The following is a 12,331-nucleotide window of genomic DNA, read 5'->3' on the forward strand; positions in this document are numbered from 1 at the left end:
GCCCCGGCGGGCGCCCAGGGGTTCACCCTCTGAGCGGGCGGAGCGCCACGTGCGGAGTCCGGGGCGCGTCGCTCTGGGGCGGAGCCAGCCCGGGGCCCCAAGCCCCAGGCCGAGCCCAGGCGGGGCCCGCCCCCGACCCCGCCCCCAGCCCGAGCCCGCGCCGCCCGCCGAGCCCCGGAGCCCGAGCGGAGCGGCGGAGCCGAGACGGCGGCGGCGCCCGTGGGATGCGGGGATCGCGCCCCCGGGGCCGCTGAGCCTGCGCCCAGTGCCCCGAGCCCCGCGCCGAGCCGAGTCCGCGCCGAGCCTCAGCCGCCCATCCCGGGGCCCGGGCCGGGGGACCAGCAGGTGAGCGAGCGCCCCCGCGCCCGGGAGCCCCGGCCCGGCCGGAGCCCCCTCCGCCTGCCGCCGCCCAACTTTCCTCCCCGAGGGTCGGACCCTCCAGCCCCTGCGCACCCCCTCCCCTGCCCCGGGTGCGCCCGGCAGTTCCCTCCCCCATCGCTGCCCCCCGAGGCTGGGAGGCGGGAGAAGAAAGGGTGCAGATCTGCCGGGCTGGAGGGGACCCCCGGGGGGGGAGGTGGAGGGGGGCGTCTGTAATCGCCTTGCGCCCCCTCCTCATCCCTTTCCTTCCGGGTTTCCCGGTGCGCTGTCGAGGGCCGGGGGGGGGGGAGGAGGAGCCGCGGCCCCGGCTTCCCGGCCGACCCTGGCGCAGGCTCGGGGAGGGTCTGGGATTGGGACCCGGATTCCCGAGGCCGGAGACCCCAAGGTCAGAGCGGCGACTAGGCGCGCAGTGAGTGTGGTTCCAGAGAGCCGGGGAGCCGACCGAGCAGGGCTGGGGATGGGGGAGGGGGCCAATCACCCCCTCTCTCTGGGCCCCGCCGAGCCGTCCTCTGAGGGTATCCTCTCTGGGACGAGATCTCTGCCCGTCCTGACCTGGGAAAGATCTCTGCGCCCTGAGGCGGCAGAGATTTATATTGTGTCCTGTCTCTCTGCGCGCTCCGACCACGAAGAGATCTCTGTGCCCTCTGACGCCCCAACGGGGCCGCATCTGGTCTCTGTGTGCCTTGAAGGAGGGAAGAACTCCTTGTGGCCTCAACAGAGGAGATCTCTGTGCGCTGGGACTGGCGAGAGTTCTCTGCCCTCCTCGCTCTGACCTGGGCAGATCCACTCGCCCTGACGGGAGGGAGGCGGCTCTCATTCTCTGCGTTATTTGATCGTCTTTGGTGGCACCGGGAGGAAGTCGTGGTGCCTAGCCTTGTGGAGGCCAGAGATGTGGAGAGTGCTGGTGGGGGGGGGGGGGGGATGCTGGGGACGAGGCCCCGGGCATAGGCCCGCCTTGCAAACACCTGTTGGAGGCCGGTGCACAGATGAATCAGGAAGCCATGACTGAGGTTGGGGCAGGAGTCGGTCTTCTCTCCTGAGAGCCCCGAGACCAGTCCCAGGAGGGCAGGATCCGTCTCCTCCTGGGGTCCTGGGCTGGCATTCCATCCCCCCAGCTCCTGCTGAGACCCTCGCCACCTTCCTCCGTGAGCCTGGACAGCTCAGTGGAGACAGACACACCATATGACCCCGCCGCGCGGCAGCACCTCAGCCTTCTCCCTGCTTCCCGTCAAACCCCTCAGGATCTACGGGGACCCTGAGTAGCAGAGGCCCAGGCCACTGGGAGCCCAGCCCTGGGTACTGCTGTCCTCAACTCCCATCTCCTCGCCCTCAACTCCTCCCAGTTGGAATTGGGCAGGTGCACGTGAGTGGGTGGTAATGGAGCTGGAAGGCGGAATGAGGGTGGCACAGGCTGATAGCTGAGACCATGCCGCAGTCACAGGAGCATCGGAAGGGGAGGGTCAGGGCACAGCCAGACCGTGGAACACAGATTTTATGCTAGAAGGTCCAGCTCTGTGCTGCAGTGAGCCTCGTTGAAGTTTTAATCTAATCCTGTCATCACTGCCACATTGTACAGGGGGAAACTGAGGCTGACGGTGGGCCAAGGACTTACCCAAGGTTGTCTAGAGAGTCCGTGAATTTGGCGCACCACCTGGGGTGAAGATTCCTTGAGAGCCACTTCCTGGGGGCCAGAAGGACCTAGGACTGACCAAAGAGGATCTGAGCAGACAGGGAAGGGGCTCTGGAGTGCCGAGAACCAGCATTCAGCCCAGGGTGGTGGGGGCAGCTGCTGTGCCTCTGAGGTGCTTGGCCTGTCTCTGTGTGGTGCTCAGAGCTGCTCTGGAAAAGTTCCAGGATTGACTCACTCAGCATGAAGACTGAGCTCGGAGTGGTGGGAAGCATCAGAGACAGCTGACAGTTGTGGAGCAGAGGAGGCTGGTGCCCCAGCAACCCAAGAAGGGAGTCCTGGGAACGTCCTGGGACAGAGGTCAGGGGCAGTCTCCGTTCTGCTCACAGGAGGCTAGTTCCCGCTCACCCATGGGAAGGTTATCGGAAAGGTGTGTAACGACAGGAGTGAGCCCCCTTGCTCACCTGAAAGAGGGCTGATTATCTTCCAGCCGGAAGAGTCAAGATTATCTAACAAAAATAACCTTCCACATGGGTTTTGAAGGATGCATAGGAGTTTTCTAGATGAAGGAGCTACAGTCTAGCCATCAGGACCAGCTACCCAGTGCCGATTTGTGAGACAACACAAATTCAGTTCAGCGACCCGTTTGGGTCTCATGGTGTGAGGGAGGGAAGAGCAGAAGCTAAAGCCAAGGTCACAGTCACGGGGGCCCTTGTGAGCTCTACTCAGGAATTGGGAATTTATCCTCAGTAATGGTACTAAAAATAGCTAACATTCACTGAGTGCTTTCTGCCAGCCAGGCATGGCACTAATCACTTTATAAGGCTCATCCCCTGAATCCTTGCGTCAACCCTGGAGGCGGGGGACCATACTAAGGACAGTATTGCAGGTGGTGAGACGGGAGACCCAGAAAAGTTAAATAACTTGCTCACACATCTACTAAGTCACACATCTACTAAGTAGCAGGCCTTGGGTTTGAACCCAGGTGTCCATATATCTGCTCTAGACTGTCCTACCCCTCTAGTGCAGACCGTGGGTGCCACCAAAAGCCTTTCAAGTGAAGGAGAGGGACAGTCAGGTTACCACAGGTGGTGGAACTTGTCCTGTTCCAACTTTCTTCTCTGTTCAGGGACTCGCCACTTCTCCCGTCCCTAACTTTGACTGCTCATTAAGTGAGATTCCCCACCGCCCTCCCACACCGTGAGCGAAGTTTAGGTTGGCAAGCTTGATAAAGGACAAAGGAGAAGCGACGGACGTTGCGGGGCTCTGACTGGAACCGTCGGTGCTTCCAGAGAGAGATGCCAACGTCCAGCAGTCATTTGGAGGGGAGAGTCCAGCGTTCAGGCAGGAGAGCTGGGCTGGCGGTGGAAACTTGGAAGCATCTGCAGAGGCCGGCCATGGGATCCATGGCAGTGAATTAGACTGTCCAGCAAGAGTGCGGACCAGAGGTTCTCAACCCTGGCGATGTTAGCATCTCTCGGAAAGCGTTTTTAAATTGAAAAAAAAAAAAAAAATATGCCCAGGCTCCACCCCCAGAGGTTCTAATTCGTCTGGCACCAGAAATGTTGAAAGCACCTAGGTGATCCTAATGTGGGATAGAGGGTGCAACACAACAGGGTGGGGGCAGTCCAACAGTCAAGGCCGGAGAAGCCTGCAGAGGAGCCTGAGAAGGAGCAGTCCGAGGGTGGGAGGCAGGCCAGGAGTGGGAGGTGTCACAGAAAGCAAGGAGGGAGCCCGTCCTGGAGGAAGGGGTGTCTTCCGTTTCCTTCTGCCGAAGAGTGAAGAATCTTTCGCATTCTGAGAAGTTCATGGATAGATCAAAAAGGATGCATAATTTTAAAACGAGTGTCTGTTAGATTGAGCAACAGTAAGGGTGCCCGTGACCTTGGCAACAGAAACTTCCTTAACACCTACAGAACGTGGTGCCCAGCGCAGATGGACAGTTGTTGAATGAATGAATGAATGAATGAATGAATCAGTGAGGGTAGGAGCTAGTTTGGAGTGGATCCAGGAATGAGCATGAGGTGAGGAAGTGGAGACAGCATGTGTAGACAGCTCTTTGCAAGAGTTTGATGGTTTAAGAGGGAGGGAAGAGATAGAGGGGAGCTGGCCGGGGGGGGGGGGTCAAGGTGGGGGGGGGTTGTAGGGAGAGCCTGAAGTGGACTCTAGGCATGTGTGTTCATGCGGTGCACCCACGGGCAGTGCTTATCGGGAAAAATACCTTTTCCTCACAGGGAGGGGCCAGAGGTCTCTGCACTGACGTTGTGTCCATGGGGCCTCAGTTGTTCTCAGAGGGGGATTTTGCGGGCAGGCACTGTGATTCCTCCTGGGGGTGGGGGGCACGAAGGAGAAGGAAATCTTGCTGTGAGGAGAGAAAGGTGTTCCAGAAAGCAGTATCTGGGGACACGATGAGGTTGTATGGAGCAGGTACCCAGGAGTAGGGGGGCTAGCGTAAAACTCCCGTGGCAGGGAGCAGAGCAGGCATGGGGGGCGGGGGCGGCTGCAGAGGAAGCCGGGACTGGATGCCCACTGTCTTCTGCCAGCCCAGGCTGGCCTGAGGTGGAGGTCTGAGGCAGAGTTCAGCCTGAGGTGGTTGGGGAGAGCCTGGATAGGACATTCAGGACCTACTCTGTGCCATGGAAGATTCTAGAAGGTGTACAATTCAGACACAATAACTGCTCTCATGGAGTTTACCTGCTACTGGGGAGAGACAGTCTGGATACCACTTAACAAATAGATACAGAAGATAATTTTAGATCATGATCAGGACTATGAAGGAAGTGAAACAGGATGATGTGATGGAGAGACAAGAGTGACCCTAGACTGGCTGGTCAGGGAAGGCCTCTTGAAGGAGGTGATTGAACTGAGACCCGAATAACAAGAAAGAACCAATCCAGAGGACATCTGGAGAAAGAATATCTTATAAAGAGGGAACTGCATGTGCAAAGGCCCTGAGGCAGTGACAGGCTCCTGAGGCATGGGTGGCTTAGGTGGCCAGAATAGAGATAATGAGGGGGAGCTGGATGCCTCAGTTTCTGACCCCCACCCTTTCCATCATCTGCCCCCTTCTGATATGCACGGGTTATACCACTGCCTGGGACTGGCAGTGGTTCCTGGGGATGAGACTATTTTTAGACACAACTCTTCTCTTTGTGGGCCTAGAACATACCGTGTCTTTTTAAGATGATCAATATGGAATGGGTGCTATTTATAGAGCCTCCACGTCAATTCTTGGGGCCTGGGACCCTCACATGGGGGAGGGAGCCCAGGAGCAGGCTCCTCAGGAGCAAGCCCCGTGGCTGGCACAGCACTGGGGCCATGTGACTCATGGACTCTTTGAAACTTGTGTCACCTCCCCTGCCAGGCCACCCTCACCCCACCCTGCAGAATCACAGCCCTGGGCTGGGGAGCGGGGTGCCCACGGTTTCCCCACCACCAGCTTCATTTCCTGGAGGAGTATCTGGTGTGCCCCAAGCCCAACAGAAAATGTACTGGTTATTGAAGCTAGAGTCTGGTGGGACAGTTCTGCGAATGTCTCTTGTCCGTTCCTCACTTTTACTACTCTGGATGGGCGGCAAAGGATACCGAAGACCCTCGGGGCCTGGCAGGTTCACCCCCCAGGGCCAGAGAGAAGGCTGCTCAGGCCAGAGGAAACACGTGGTTGGGGCTGGGGGCTCAGCCTCCCCAGTGGAGGTCAGCGTGGCCCAGAGCAGCCAGGGGAGGGCGCCTGGAAGAGGTAGGATTAGAGTCCAGCTGAGGCGGAGGCACAGAATTTGGAGAGGTGAAAGCAGGCTGTGCTTGCGGGCCTGTTCTGAGAAGCAAACGTGTGTGCTCTGGGGCTGGAGTTCGGTTCTTCCTCCTCCGTTTGGCCTTCTGACCAAATCTCCAGGGAGGCCGTGGGAAGCCGCACCTCCCCCCGCCCCCAACACGGGGGTGTTAAGGGAGTGAAAGAACAGGATAGAGGTGCTCTCGTGGCAGTTGTGTGGGTGCCGGAAGGTCCCTCACCCGCTTGGAGATCCCGCTGGTGTCATCTCCAGGGGCCTGTCCCCTCCTTGCAGCCCTGGAGGCCGAGGGCCAGTGCGGGTCAGCCCGTAGGCTCAAGGTCACACAGGCATTGGGGCGGCGCTAAGCCTGGGCCCCTGTCTCCCTCGCCCCACCCAGGCCTGGCCCGGGCAGTCCCCGTGCTTTCTGGGAATGGATTTTGAAGGGTAGAAAGGCTCTTCCTGGCATTAAAGGATGGTAAATGCCTTTCTGGCGGGTATTGATTCCTCGAAGTCCTGTGTGAAGGAAGGGCCTGACTCCAGAGGCAGTGTTCAAAGGGATGGCAGGGCAGGGAGAGGTTTGGCTAGAAGCACTGATTTCAGTTCTCGGGCTACATTAGCTGTCCCTCCATCTGGCCAGGCTGGGAGATCTAAGACGGGGCGGGGGGGTGGGGGGGGCTGGAAATCAGGCCACGGGAGGGACCAGCCCAGCCCTATCAATACTTGCTGTGTGGCCATCAGAGCCCCAGCCTCATCGACCTGGGCCCATAGCAGGAAAGTGTTCCAAAGAGCTCCTCAGAGCCAGAGTGCCTGCCCTCTGCTGCCCAGCCCTGCTGCCTGCTTCGGGGCCCATCCCCGGGAAGAATCCAGGCCCTTCAGCCCATTCTCCCATCCTCCGACTAAGGGACACCCAGCTGGTGTGGGGGTGCAGGGAGGCAGAGGGACAGAGGCCTGCCCGCCACAGCCAGACTTGAGCGAAAGAAGGCCCGGGAGCTCAGCTGGCCATTTGCAGTGCCAACCCAGCCACCACCCCCACCGTGGTGGGCTTGGATGAGGCACAGACTGCCAGTTAAATAAAGCGACAGCTAGTTGCTAACAAAACTGGAAACCCAGGGAAAGCCCCCACTCCCTTGCTGAGCTGGGTGCCTGTTAGATGTATAATTGCTGAGTTTCTGTTTCAGGAAATGTCTGAGGGAAGGAGAGAAAAATACTCCCTAAGGATCCCCCGGGGGCGGCCGTCCCCAGAGATAGCTGGACTTTGGGGCCTTTCCAGCCCTTGCCTTTTATGATTGAGTTGTTTCTGAAGGGCTTGTCCCCAGATGGGTCACTTATGGTCGCTGTGCATTGCAAAGGGAACTTAGATGACTTAGACGGCAGTCACCAACAAATACACAGTAAAAATCTCAGAAGCATTATGTCGAGCAAGAACATTCAAGGCCAACAGCCCATACAGTGTGCTTCTATATATGTGAAGTTCTAGAACAGGCAAAACTAATCTGTGCTGATAGAAATCAGAAAAGTTGACCGGAACCGGACCTTAGGGAACTCTCTGCGGTGACGGGAATGTTTAGGATCTTAACTGGGGAGCAGAGGGGGTAGTTACACAAGTATATAGATTTGTTAAAAGTCGTTCAACTATAGCATCTAAAATCTGTGCATTTTCTTGTTTGTATATTATACCTCAATTTCAGGGTATTAAGGCAAAAGGATTGCACATGCATACTGTGTCAACAGACACTTTTGTGGCATAGATTTTGTGTATTTATGGGTGGATTGCCTTATCTCTGAGGAGTAAGGGACCCTACGCTCCCCAGATTTCACTGGGGGAACTTCTGTCTCCCTCAGTGCACACAGTAGGTGCTCCATAAATGCTTCGGTTGCCATGACATCGGTGCACGAAGGCTTTTTTTTTTTTTTTTTTTTTTAAGCCCAGGTATTGAGCAAAATGAGTTGGAAGAAATGGTGCTAGAAAGAGGCTTAGGATGCTGATTGCTGTCTCTTGGGCACCTGTGTGCCCTCAAGGTGATTCCCAGGCCATAGGTGGGCACCTTTCTGGCCCAACTGTGTGTAGATGCATGGGTATAGATGGTCCAGGGCCTGGGGCAGAAGTGCCCTGGTTGACCGAGCCAGCTCTCTGACTTCTGAGTTCTGTGGTCGCATCGTGGATCATTCAGGTCCCCACCCTGGAGACCCAGGGCCTCTAGGCAGCCCTGGGCCTTGACTAACAGCTCAGTGCCTCCTGGCACAACATTATAGATCCCTGTGCATGGAGCAGTGAACAGGATTACAAGGCAGACTCGGGCTTGCAGGGGAAGAGGATGTCGTGTGCCCTGTGGAGGGGCCCCTGAATGACCTGGGAAGTTTGCAGTTCTCCTGACCTGGCAGTGGGAACACCACTGACCCCGAGATGAATGAACCGCTTCCAAGCCCGGTGGGCCCTGTGCTTACTGTGGGGAAGGAGGAGTTTGAAAAAACAGAGGCTTTGGCTGAATCCAGGGCTCAAGCCAAAGGTGCCCCCGCCCCCATTCCAGCTCTCCCTTCAGCGCCCACTCCGGAGAGCCCCCCCCCTCCCCCGCCCCGGTCTCAGGGACCCCATTTCATCCTGCCTGGGGAAACACTCGCAGAGCAAGCGGGTGGGGTTTTCCTGTCAGCTGAATTAGCCTCGGCTTCAGCCTGAGTGTTGGAATAAATGAGATGCAAATGAATGTAAATGAGGGCATCCCCAGCTTCTGGGGTGGGCGTGTTCGCCTCCGGGAGGGATGGGGGGGGGGGGGATTCTGCAGGACTTCCCCAGATTGCTGGGGGCTGGGATAGGGACTAGAGAAGGAAAGCCCCCTCAGGATCCTCACCCCCTCCCCAGAGATAGGGCTCGGACTAGACAGAGTTAATGCGTGTGCAGCCTCAAAGGAGTGGAGCCTGCAGGGAGCCGGTTAGCTGAGGCCCTGCACAAGGACATGCCAATGTGCCTTTGATCCGGGAGCAAGGACCTGAATGCACAGGCCACGAGCACCAGCTGGCACCCCCGCTGAGCTTTTGTCCAAGCTGGTACCCTGGGAGCGCCAGGACTGTGCAGATAATTGCCTGGGCAGGAGGGATGCTGTAGACCCCTCCCACTTCCCCCCTGTCCCCCACCTCCCTCCCAACCACCCACAGCCACTGCCCCAAACCGGGGTGGCCACTTTCTGGTCTGCGGAGGAGGACAACTGCCCTTCAGCCCATCCCTACCCCCTCCCTGTCCCTCCCCTCCCCCACCCCCAGCTAGCCTGAGGCCCAGCCCAAAGCGGGTGGAGTTCTGTAAGGGTTTAGAGCCTGGTGGCCGGGACACCGTGGTCACGCCATCAGTGGGGATATAACGTGAACTACAACCGCAAGTCACATATGCAATGTGAAATGTTCTAGTAGCCACATTTTAAAAAGTCAAAAGTAGCAAGTGAAGTTAATTTGAACATATTTTACTTAACCCAGTATATCCAAAATATCATCTGTGTAAATCGTAATCCACGTTTAAAAGTTAATGATGGGATCGTTGAATTCTTGACCGTGCTAAGCCTTCAGAGTCGGTGTGGAGCGTACAACAGCACATCTCGATGGGCACGAGCCACATTCCACGTGCTCCGTGCCATGGGGGCTGGGTGGCCACCCTGTTGGACAGGGCAGTTGGACAGGGCCGGAGCTGGAGAGAGAACCTGCTAGGGAATCATTTCCGACGAGGGAACTGCTGACTCTCTGGGCATGGGCAGAAATAGGCCAGGGCTCCCTGGGAGCATCTGCCCACGAGTGGGCACAGACACGTTGGCCAGCCAGAGGAGGCCAACAGGGACTAAGCCAGGGACTCCTAGCTCTGTAGTGGGGATCACAGACATGCCCCACCCACGGTAGACCTTGCCCCTTCCTCCCCACCCTCTGTGCCATCAGAGGTGGGAGACGAGGTAGGACCTTGGTTAGGCCTGGCTTCGCACAGACTGGGGCTCGCTTACTTGACCTGCGAGCATCAGATTTCCCTTTGTGTAACGGAGATAATAACCTCCCCTCTTCCTGGGATTGTTGCAGGGATGAAAGGTGACCCACAGCAGCACTTAGAGCCATCTAAGTGCTACTTAGTATCACGTGATACTGCTGGCATGGCCCACCCAGCTCATGATTGGGGAAACTAAGGTCCAGAAAAAGGGGGCGTTCTGATGCTGTCCAAGCTCACCGTGTGGGCTAGTGGCTGGGCAATAGGAGGGTTAATCTGGCGCTCATTCACTCATTCATTCATTCACCAGGCCCTTCGAGGCATCTCTGCTGGGCCGGACTGTGCTTTGGGAGCTCAGGACACAGCCGAAGGCAGACGCAGAACAGAAACAGGGAATCTTCCAGAGAGGGAAGTGGGGGAGCCAAAGGTGGAAGCAGAGTTGGGCACAGGGCCCGGCTCTCTGGCCCAGGGCATCGCTTCCTTGCTAATCTCAGCAAGGCTAAGTGGAAATTTCCTTAGAAGCCACCGAGTCACATTGCGGATGGCTCGGACTCATTTTCCCATCATGACCTGTTGATTTAGGATCCATCACCTTGGGCAGAAAAGTACTCTAGGAAGTCATTTGTAGGACCATGCACACAGTGGGTGCTGCTTAAATGTTCACTGAATCACTCACTTGATAAAAGGATTCTATGCGTTGAGGTGTTGATTAGTTTTAACTTGTTTTCCTCCAGGAAGATATGAATTCGCTCCTGGTGCCCTCCCCTCCGCCTGTGGGGAGTGAGCCCTGGCTTCCTGAGCACCCACACGCTCTCCCTGAGCTTCTTGCTTTAGGACTGAGGAGCAGTGGAAAGCAGGGCCATGGGGCAAGGGCACAGGTTGCCCGAGCCTGCAGGGTGGGAGGGAGGAGCACAGAGCAGAGGAAGCCGGTAGAGATTTTCTAGGAAGCCTGGGAACCACTTCCACGGAGCGCCTTGCATAAATTTACATGGCAAAGAATATTCTTTGCATGTTGTGTTCCAGAGGCTCCGATTCCAAGGCGACCAAAATGCCAGAGGTGACTCAGGATGCTGGAGCATGCCTGCCTTGGGATCCGGGAGCGGAACAGGCAGGAAGGCACCACAAGGAGAGGTTAGGCTAGAGTCCGGTCCCTCTTTACCTCTCAGGTGACCGGCCATTCTGGTTTGTCCGGGACCAAAGGGTATCGCATCTCAGGATGCAGAAACCTTAGTGCTGAAACCAGGGAGGTCCAGAGCATCAGTCCCCAACCCTGGACAGTACCCACGGCTGCACCCTGTCGAGTTCCACGTCATGGCATTGTGACCACCAGGAATTGAGCACTAGCTCTGTGCCCCATACATTCAGGAAAATCTTTCTTCAGGGAGGCCACCTGAAGAGACAAAAAATAAGAGACAAGTCCAGAAGGGTCCAGTTTCTGGTGTGGACACTGGCTGTTCTCCCTCACAGCATCTTCACCCTGTTCAGTGGTTCAGTATTCACCAGTGAATACTGGTACGTATAGGCCAGCGACTCAGAGGAGGGGGGCCCAGCCCTTCCCTAAGAAGGGGTTTTCAGGCTGTTGGGTGAAATCAGACTCACCCCAGGGACCATCAGAGAACAGCCGAGGCCAGGAAGCGGGGAAGGGCAGGGTACCCAGAGGAGGGAGGTCAGTGTGCGTGGGCAGTCACAGAGGGTGTCCTGGAGGAGGTGGGTCGGTGAGGAGAGCCCTCAGGGTGGCCCTGCCATCGCACGGGGCAGGGGACAGTGTTTGGGAGTGTCTGAGCCAGGGAGTGATGGAGCTTCATGTAAAGGATGGAAAGAAAGAAGGAGGAGGCCAGTGGCCATGGTGTCAGCACAGTGCCAGCCGGGTGAGGAGGCCTGTCCCTGGGCAGCGTCGGTGGGAAAGGAGGCGGGGGTGTTTGGTGAGGGTGCAGGGGTGTAGCCCGGGTCAGAGGAAAGGATCAGGAAGAACCGATTTGAGAAGGAAGGTTCACGGTCTGCTTCCGTGAAATCTCGGGAGCCAGCAGAACTTTGGGAGAGATGCCCCCAGTAACCAGAAACTGATAAACTTGAGAGAGGATGGAGTCGGGGGCCCCTTGAGCTTGAGTGAAGCTGACAGAACAGGGGCAAGTGGGCCGGGAAGGGTGATCGGCTGGGAGAAGCCTTTCCAGCCTTTCCAGCCTTTCCAGGGAGCAGACAGACAAGCTGTCCCAGACGAGGGGAGAGTCACGGGCGCGCTGCTTCCAGAGAGCATGCTCTTGGAATGAAACCAGGTCTGGGCTCCCCCACACGCTGGAGCTGTGCAAGACAGAGGCCCCCTGCTCCTCCCAGCCAGAGGTGGGGCCTCCCTGGAAAGCCAGGGGCCTGACCTCCCAGGCCGGAAGGCTATAGCCGGGCCTGAGCCTGGAGCGTCCTTGGCCCACCCCCAACCCCTCCTTACCTTGGCTTTACCGGAAACCTTGCAGCCAGGGCCCAGCGGGTCTCGGCCACCGGCAGGGCGTGGGCCCTGAGCTGCTGAAGGAAGGGCAAGGCCAAAGCCAGGTGCAGGCAGGGGAAGAACAAGAGAGAAAACAGATCCATCCTGCCCACCCACCACGCACCGCCTGCGGG

General features: G+C 57.6%; 1 protein-coding gene across 1 annotated transcript in view; it reads left to right on the plus strand.

Annotated features, from left to right (window-relative positions):
• Positions 1-288: 288 nt before the first annotated feature.
• Positions 289-12,331, plus strand: part of SCN5A (sodium voltage-gated channel alpha subunit 5) — a 93,938-nt gene continuing 81,895 nt past the window's right edge. Inside the window, exon 1 of the mRNA XM_042999168.1 lies at positions 289-345. The gene's annotated coding sequence lies outside the window, so the exon portion shown is untranslated. The remainder of the gene's footprint in view (positions 346-12,331) is intronic.

Source organism: Panthera tigris, chromosome C2 (genome assembly GCF_018350195.1).
Source record: "Panthera tigris isolate Pti1 chromosome C2, P.tigris_Pti1_mat1.1, whole genome shotgun sequence".
Classification (NCBI taxonomy): Eukaryota; Metazoa; Chordata; class Mammalia; order Carnivora; family Felidae; genus Panthera; species Panthera tigris.